Source organism: Pongo pygmaeus, chromosome 14 (assembly GCF_028885625.2).
Source record: "Pongo pygmaeus isolate AG05252 chromosome 14, NHGRI_mPonPyg2-v2.0_pri, whole genome shotgun sequence".
Lineage (NCBI taxonomy): Eukaryota > Metazoa > Chordata > Mammalia > Primates > Hominidae > Pongo > Pongo pygmaeus.
In genome coordinates, this window is record NC_072387.2 from 32,900,189 (window position 1) to 32,909,284 (window position 9,096).

The window sequence follows — 9,096 nt, forward strand, 5'->3', positions numbered from 1 at the left end:
GCACACAGAGTAAGCAAACAGTCAGAACATTAGCTGAAAGGCAGCTTAGAGATGGGAGGCAGGGTGACTCTAGAGCTGCTCAGGAATGTCCAGTATGTAAGTCCTAGTAAACTCATATATTCATCAAGTTGGACTTGCCCAAATTATTCTTTGGTCTCTCGACGCCTTCCCAGTTTTGGGGGATGTTACAGTCCCAACCACCACATTCGTAAGCAGGATCCAGGCCAATGACAGGCTGGAATATTAAAATATTCAACTATTATACTGTCAGAACACTAAGGAAGGACATCTTGGAAAGATGGAATGTTTCTCCACCTGAGAAATAGTGTTATTCTTTCTTTTTTCAAGTTTAATTTTTAATTTATTAGAACCCAGTAAATGATGATTTTTAAAAGCAGAGTTTCTACCAAATTAACACTTAATTCAGGGCAAAAATACACTTAAAAAACCTAAATCTTAAGGCAGAAGTAAAACACTATAAAAACAGTGTGTCTAATACAGACTGTAAAATGTCAGATTTTTAAGAGATTCACATAGTATTTTATAGCACTAAAATATTAATACAGTCAGAAATATTTTCAGTTGGTCCAAGATTTCTGTTTATAAAATGTCTAGACTGCTAATTGAAGAAGTGTTGCTGTATAAGTAATAGCTACAATCCAACCAACCAAGTGATTGTTTTTATGACAAAAGAACTAAGGTAGGTAATTACATGGTTTCTATTTGTAAAGCTTTTGCAGTATTAAATATAAAGTATTACTAAGGGCATTTTTTGATTCATCTCCCTACCCTAATGCCCCCAGAATGTACACCACTTCCCTTTAACTCTATTTTTAAAATTCTGTGAACCGCCATACCTATTCACTGTGGGCCTGACCCTATAAAGGCATGAATTGTTTACTTTCATATGGTGGAAGAACAATTTTGGTAAACTACTACGTCTTTTTCTAGTCATTGAGCAATTTCAAACAGAAGTCTTAAGAATTGTTGCACCACGACAAGTGAACAACCTGTTTCTTTACCACTATTAAGTTTGAATTTTGTCTGGAATCTGTTAGAGTTGTCGATATTGCTAATTTTGGTCAGGTTTCTCCCATGAAATATTGCATTCCGTGAGACAGTGGGAAAACACATTTCATGTTTATGTGCAATTAACAGTAGCCCTTCTGAAAAACAGGGTTAACATTCTTACATTTCCCCTTGTGATCAAAACCTTTTGTTTTTAGGGAGCAGGATAAGATTTAAAAGTGCTTTAAATCAGAAAACAAGAATTAGCTAGCTTACACATTCCCACTGAATAGTGTCAAAAAACATAAATGCATTTAAAATAAGTTGTAAGTCCAACAAATATAAGCTTGATGGGTTCTTAACTAACATATTAAGTAATTACAAAGATTCATTTTTTTTACAAACTTTTAAGCTATTTTAATAAAATGGCTAAAGACCTCACTATACTTCTATTTATCTGTGCATTAATAAAAACCTGTTAAAATTCCTTATTTAGCACTTCTGAAAAAGTCTAGTCAAATAAGATCACTAAAATTACCAGAAAAGCTTTGAAATACTGATTGCAGATTCATTTCAAAGTAGATTTAATGCCTTTCAGGATCTGGTGTTTAAATCATGAATGTCTTCACCGACTTCAACTCTGAAAATATAAAAATTTTAGTCAGTGCTGGCTATAGTTAAACAATACTGGTATTACTTGAAAAAATAAAAACAAAAAATATATTGTCAATCATGCATTCCACAGTTTTTTCTTTTTTGAGCTTGATAGTATATATATTTTTTCTCATTAAAGGTTCAAAACCAAAAGCGGTTTCTCTTTGCTGCAAATATACATTAAAATAGAGTCTCTGTACAGCCAAGGGCTCTGGGCTCTGGCTGCCCCATATCCCTGCACCTCCCTGGCCAAACCCAAAAATATAGTGTTACTGCTCTGCAGGGCATAGAGGCAGTGCTCTCCTACCCCCGAGGAGGCTGGGTGGGAGCTGATGGGGAAGCCCTGGCCACCCCAGGGGTCCAGGAGCTGGAGCCTGCTTGGAGTTATTGCTTCAAGGGGGGGCACTAATGCCCAATGCAAATGATGAGAGGAGGAGCAAAGGGGGCATGGGCCTTTGCTCTCCAAGTCCCACTCTGCTCTGAAGAGGGGGTAGGATTAAGCAGCAGCAAAAGCATCACCCACTGGGAGACTGTGGCCTGCATCTCCTTCCCTCCCTGAGATAGGCTTCTGCCTCCCACACATCCCCTGCAGCCCCCTATGGCTTCCGCAAGGCCCCCTACACTCTGGGGGCACGCTATGGCTTGCAAGGGGCAGCACTGTGCCCAGAGCCTGGACACACGTTCCCAGCTTCTGAAACCCCCTAGGAGGAGGGAGGGGAGGGTATGGGGCCTGCTCCCAGGGGCTGATGGCATTGCCCTGGCCCTGCCAGCAGGCTGTGGCACTGCCCAGACCCTAAATCCACCCCAGCCCTTGGGGCTGACCCCATGCTAGGCAGGTCCTGCCAGAACCCCCACCAGTCCCACCCCTTGCCTCAGTCCATCATGGCCTCGAGCATCTCCAAGAACAGCTTGTGCATGGGCACCTTGCCCTCCAGCTTCACCCCATAGAAATGGGCCAGCACTTTGCCCGCTGTCTGGCGGAGGAGCGGTAGCGTGAGCAGCAGCCTGCCTGGTCGCCGCCGCTCAGTACCCCCTCCGGTGCCAGCCCAGCCAGCTTCGTACTCCAGCAGGGCCTCGTGCGGAGCTTCTGGCAGCTGCTCCACAGCCTCGGCATCTTCGATGTGCACAGAGTCTGAATCGGCAAGGGCCAGGGCCTTCAGTAGAACGTACTCCCCTCGCTCCAGCCGCAGGGCCTGCAGCCGCCGCACCAGTTGCAGCAGGGTAAACCCCCGTTCCCCTAGGCCAGCTGCCTGTGCCCCCTCTTCATCCAGGACTCAGTCCTCAGCGAAGGCCAGCTCATCCTGCAGTGGCAGTGAGCGCTGGGCCACGCCCGGCACCAGCACCTCCATCCACACGCTCTGCAGTACTGACATCTGGTCAGACAGCGACAGCGATGAGAAGCCTGGGATGCTCTTGGCCCAGCTGATGGTGACCACGATCTCTCAGTCAAAGAGGTCACAGAGGGTAGCCACGGATGGAAGGTGCCCATCAGGGCCCACGAGGTCGGGCATGGCATAGAGCTTCTCAGGCTCAACCACCAGCAGATGAGACACCAGTGCATTCACTGGGCCTGTCTTCCGGGGGCCTCCAGCGACTGCCAGGGGCCCAGCAGGGAAGGGGCACGGGAAGGGCAGCGGGTCCACCTCTGGCACCGCTTGTATTTCTGCCGCGCACCCGGGGCGCGGTCCAGGCGCACTCCCGCAGGCTCTTGGTGAAGCGGCAGGCCTGACAGGCCTTGCGTCTCCGCTTGGTGATCTCACACTCGTTGGAGGCCGGACAGCTGTACTTGATGCTTCCCTGGATGGTCCTCTTGAAGAAGGCTTTGCAGTCCTCACAGGATGACACACCGTTGTGGTAGCCGGAGGCCACATCCCCACAGACCAGGCAGAGGCGCTTGGGCAGGGAGCTGAGCACCAGCTTCCCACCGCCCTGCTCGCCAGGCCCAGCCCCCTCCCCATCCTCCTCTTCCTTGTGGCCTGGGAGGCAGTGGATGGGAGCTGGACCAGGGGCCAGGGTCACAGGAGGCTCGGGTCTCCGTCTCCGAGGAACCCTCTGGACTGTCAGGCCTGGCCGGCTCTGCCATGACGTACAGAGGCTCAACGCCCAAAACCTGGCTGGACATGGCGCTGGTCACCTGACACGCGGCTGCCCTCCTGCCACAGCATGCCGATCCCAGGCACACGGCGGGGGCCGCCCGCTCCACCTCCTCGCGACCGGCCTGCAGGTCCACTCTTACACTTCCGCTGTCGCAGAGACCGCCACCTCGGGGGTGCCGCGCCCCGCCCCGAACCGGCGCACATCTTTGGGAAGTTGCCTAAAGTTGCTACGCCTCCCCCCAGCCCCGACGCCAGCGGGAGACGCTACCGGGTTATCAGGAAGTGAGTGGGGGGAGCCAAGGAAAAGGAAGTTCTCCCCGCCGTTGCGATGACCTTTGACCCAGAGAGGAGGGTGGCCCCAGGCCCCTTCGAGCGCCCCCACGTGGTCTTCAGAGCCCCTTCCCTGACACAGAGCCCTCCGCGTCTTCCACCAAGGCCAGCCCCACGGACTTCGGCAAGGGCGGGATTGAACCCTGCCCAGGGGCGGGCTGGATCGGAGGCCCAACCCTGACCCGGGACAGGACCCGCAGCCAGAGCCAGATCCTGCCCCAGGCCGGCCCACCAGGACTCGGACGCCGGATCCCGCCTGAACCCTGACCAGTCCTGCCCTCGACTGGGTCCCGACCGTGGCCCAGACTGGCCCCAGAGCCGGACCCCGCCTGCAGCCTGCCCCGCCTGCCTCCCTGCCGCCGCATTACACAATTTCAAGAACTAAGTGACAGGGCGCGGTGGCAGAAAGTAGGATATACCAATATCTAACAGTAGCTTTGGACCAAAAAGTAATTAGATTGCCGTTATATCTTTTATTGTGTTCTCTTGCAAATATTAATCTTAATGTTTCCTGAAATATGATAATACTTCCATTTCATTTGGATAATAATGAATAATAGTTAAGTCCTCTTGGGTCTGCCCCAATACCTTCTTCCTCAGCACCTGTTTGGTGCTGGTGTCCAAAAGGGAGTTATCAGCCAGGGCCCCCAGCCACTGCTCCCTAACCACCCCCATAGCAGCTCAGACAGCGACTCCTTCTCACTGGGCAGGGAGTGAACTCTGGGCTGCGCTGAGGTTATGCTCAACCAAACTCCTCTTCACGGTACCCAGCTTGTGTCTCGCTCCATGTGTGACTGGCCATGAAAAAGACTGAATTCATGGGGTGGGGGCTGGAAGGTGGAATTAGTACCTTTTCAGTTTGTATTAGAAAGTTATTTTCCAATAAAAAGACAACTAAGCAAAAAGAAAATAGTGGCAAGACATGAGCTCTAGAGCCAGACTGCCTGAATTCACGTCCCAACTCCACTGCCTTATGATATTTCTCTGGCCTGTTTTCTCATTTTTAAAATGGGAATAATATTAATGCTTATGTGGAGGATAAGGTTTTGTGAAGATTAGTGAGTTTCAGTACACACAAAATTCTTAGCACAGTACCTGACATATAGAAAACATTGCCTTAAGCCGGGCGCGGTGGCTCATGCCTGTAATCCCAGCACTTTGAGAGGCTGAGGTGGGCGGATCACCTGAGGTCAAGAATTCAAGATCAGCCTGGCCAACATGGAGAAACCCTGTCTCTACTGAAAAATACAAAAATTAGCCGGGTGTGGTGGCATATGCCCGAGGCTGAGGCAGGAGAATCGCTTGAACCTGGGAGGCGGAGGTTGCAGTGAGCCGAGATTGTGCCATTGCACTCCAGCCTGGGCAACAAAAGCGAAACTCCGTTAAAAAAAGAAAACATTGCCTTAACTATTATAGCTATAAATGTCCATGTTAGTGTATTAAATAAATGCTTTACATGTATTTAAATGAGTATATTAGGGCTTGTGTATAAACTTCTTCTTGCCTTGCTAGGAGTTGCTGTATGTACTTAAAGGTGTAAATAAATGTTTCAAAACATGTTTTTCACTGCTCTTACATTTTACCAATGACTTTGCCTATCTTTTTCTTTTTCTTTTTTTTTTTTTTAGATGGAGTCTTGCTCTGTCACCCAGGCTGGAGTGCAGTGGTGCGATCTCGGCTCACTGCAACCTCTGCCTCCTGGGTTTAAGCAATTCTCCTGCCTCAGCCTCCCAAGTAGCTGGGATTACAGGCGCCCACCACCACACCAGCTAGCTGGGATTACAGGTGCACACCACCATGCCCAACTAATTTTTGTATTTTTAGTAGAGATGGGAGTTCACCGTGTTGGCCAGGCTGGTCTTGACCTCTTGACCTCAGGTGATCTGCCTGCCTCAGCCTCCCAAAGCGCTGGGATTATAGGCATGAGCCACTGTGCCCAGACTGTTACGAGGTTGTAATGCCTATTCTCTGGGTTTAGCAGAAGGACCAAGTTATTTTCCCCCAAAACCAGGATTTTTCTTTGTCCATTAGAACATGCTTTATACTGCATGTGGAGGGATGTGTGAGCCTGAGAGTCCCTGACCAGTGCCTTGTATCTTGTTGAGTTATTAATGATTTCTCTATGGTTATTTCTTTTCTGAAAATAAGTAATCACCATGGCAATGCTGTCACTTATTAATGATGCAATTAAGACTTTACGCATCTCTGCAAATCTACTTAAAAATAAAATAGCTTTAAAAAATAATGCCCTCACATTTGTATCAATTACTCATCCTATCTTGTGTTTTGTTTGTTTGTTTGTTTGTTGTTATTGTTGTTTTCTGCCTTTAGTTTTGCCTGCTTTTGCTTTGTCAGAACATAGGGCCTATAGAAAGAAAGCGTAGGCCAGGTGCGGTGGCTCGGGCCTGTAATCCCAGCACTTTGGGAGGCCTAGGCAGGTGGATCACAAGGTCAAGAGTTCAAGAGCAGCCTGATCAACATGGTGAAACCCCGTCTCTACTAAAAATACGAAAATTAGCCAGGCATGGTGGCGTGTGCCTGTAATACCAGCTACTCAGGAGACTGAGGCAGGAGAATCATTTGAACCCAGGAGGTGGAGGTTGCAGTGAGCCGAGAGCATGCCACTGCACTCCAGCCTGGGCAACAGAGCAAGACTCCATCTCAAGAAAAAAAAAAAGGAAAGAAAGAAAGGGTAGAGTTTAAGATGGTTTGATTCTCTAGATTGTGTTACTCTCATTTTTCATTTGAAGAAATGGAGGCACTCTGGGGCATATTTATTATACTGTAGTCTGGTCAACCAGAAAAACAACCACACAGAAACAAGGTGCCCCTGTCCTAACAGCTGCACCCACCTAAAACCCAGATACCCACATGGCCAGCAGCAGTAGCCCCCATATGTCTCTGCAGCCACATTTGCCTCAGTTTCTCTCTGTAAAGTGGGTATAATGCCTCCCTCACTCATATCACAAGGGTAACTGAGACCTTGCCTGAGAGATGGCTTTGTGTGAAGGGGTAGTGCTAGACAGTGCTAGGAAGATGTGATTGATCGTCATGCTCTGGACACCGCCATTCATGAGATGAAAGTTGGGAAACCATTCTCAGGCAGAGGCCTCACCCTTCCCAGTCCAGGCAGCCCTCTTCACATCCATATTGGATACTGATTCCTGTCCTCTGTTACTATCTGTGGATATAAATATCTATCTGTCAATATGTACAATTAGTGGAAGACATAGGTTGCCAAAAACCATATTTGTTCAGTACGAAAGATAAACAGAACCTTTGGGAAAGTTGTCTATTCATTGGTTCTGGAAAGTTTTCCCTCTGTGTGCATAAAATTAAGAATTTGGAATTCACAGCAGCATGACAGAGTTTACAGGAAGCTGAAAAGGCCCATGATTGTTGTTTTGAAGGCTTGCAGCCTTAAAGGCATGCAAAATTACAGAGGACAGGAAGCCATTTTCACAACTGGATTTGCAGCATCTGTTTACTGAGAGCCTGGTATGTGCCCAGCACCGGGGATGGCTCCTGCCTTAGCACCAAGTGCAGCTGAGGAGAGAAAAGCAACACCTAAGAAACAGTTTCAGAACATTTAGTGCTTTCTTGACTAGGAATACAAAAAGAAGTTAAAAACAAAACCCACGCACACACATAGAGAAATGAGGGTCGGCCATAGTGGGCAGAAAGGGGATTTCAGAAAGCCTTTAGATGAGTTATATTTTGCTTTTTCTTAAAAAAACAAAATCTGTCATATGTCAGCTAGTGCTGCTGCTGAAGAAGCTGAACATCATCCCAGAGGGCAGCAGAACCCTCAGCATCTCACACAGGCAGTTTCCAGCCAGGTGTGTGCCAGTTGCTGCATATGCTTGTTTGCTCTGAGCCCTGGCACCCCCCTCCAGCTGGCAGCTGCTTTGTTGAAACTACTGTAAATGCTGAAGAGGGAGTGAAAAGAAAGAAGGGCATCGTGAGGTGTCCTGCCTCTGCAGGTTGGGGCATGGAGTGGTTCTTTCTGAGGAGCCAGGCCCTTAATTCCTGATGCACTTTTAAAAATGGTCACATTAACATACTTTCAGTTTAGCATCAGAACCAGATGCTAATATTATGACTACAAATAATGACTTAGTACTTATGGACCCAAAGTGACTACGCTAAACTTTTCATGTATTTCTTAGAATCTTTACAATAACACCATAAAGAAAGTACTAAGAGTGTCCCATTTTGCAGGTGAGGAAACTGATGTTTAGAGAATTTTGAAATCTGTCCTACGTTACACAACTATCAGGTGGCCCATATGAAATTGCTTTTTTAGGTATCAAAAACCAGTCACTTATTAAAAATTTCATGTACTTTATGCTGACAATTTCTGGCAGAGCCATTGCTACCAGATAACTCTAAGTTTGTGTGTAAATATCAATGTAAAACTCTCCATGGCTGGGGTAACTTTTAGTCAGATTTCACCAAATTAAAAAACTAACCTTCTACAAAGTTAAAAAAATTTTGTTTGCACTTTCAGCAAAATAGCTCTTTATGTTAAACTCTGAGACATGGAATACTAAAGTTTATGATATCACTGTGGTTGCAACAGTGTTGAACTTGCAGATTCCATGATGGTTGATTTTTGACTGCTTGAGTGTGTTGCCCTGCCCGCAGGGTGAGCTGTGACGCTCACATAGAGACATCTGAGTTGTATTAAAATGGAGCCAAGGCCTAATGGGCTGTAAGAAATAAATGTGCTGTGGCAGTGTGTCTGGTGATTTCCAGCCCTCATTCATTCATTGTTAGACCAGTGACATTCTCTAAACAAACATCTTACCAGTCGATGGATGAGTGCTCTCTGTGTCCAATACATAATTCTCATCCTTAAAAAGTAATTGTAAAAACAAAATGGTCAGTATGCCTAATACATCACTGTTCTTCCTTAGCAATTAGAATCTGTAAAATGAGTGAAATTAGAATAAAGAAGAACATTTCTATCTTGGTTGCATGGGCAGATGGGTCTTGGACCTCTGGA

General features: G+C 47.0%; 1 pseudogene; it reads right to left on the reverse strand.

Moving 5' to 3' along the window:
- Positions 1-4,013, reverse strand: part of LOC129027197 (steroid hormone receptor ERR1-like) — a 53,166-nt pseudogene extending 49,153 nt beyond the window's left edge.
- Positions 4,014-9,096: the final 5,083 nt, after the last annotated feature.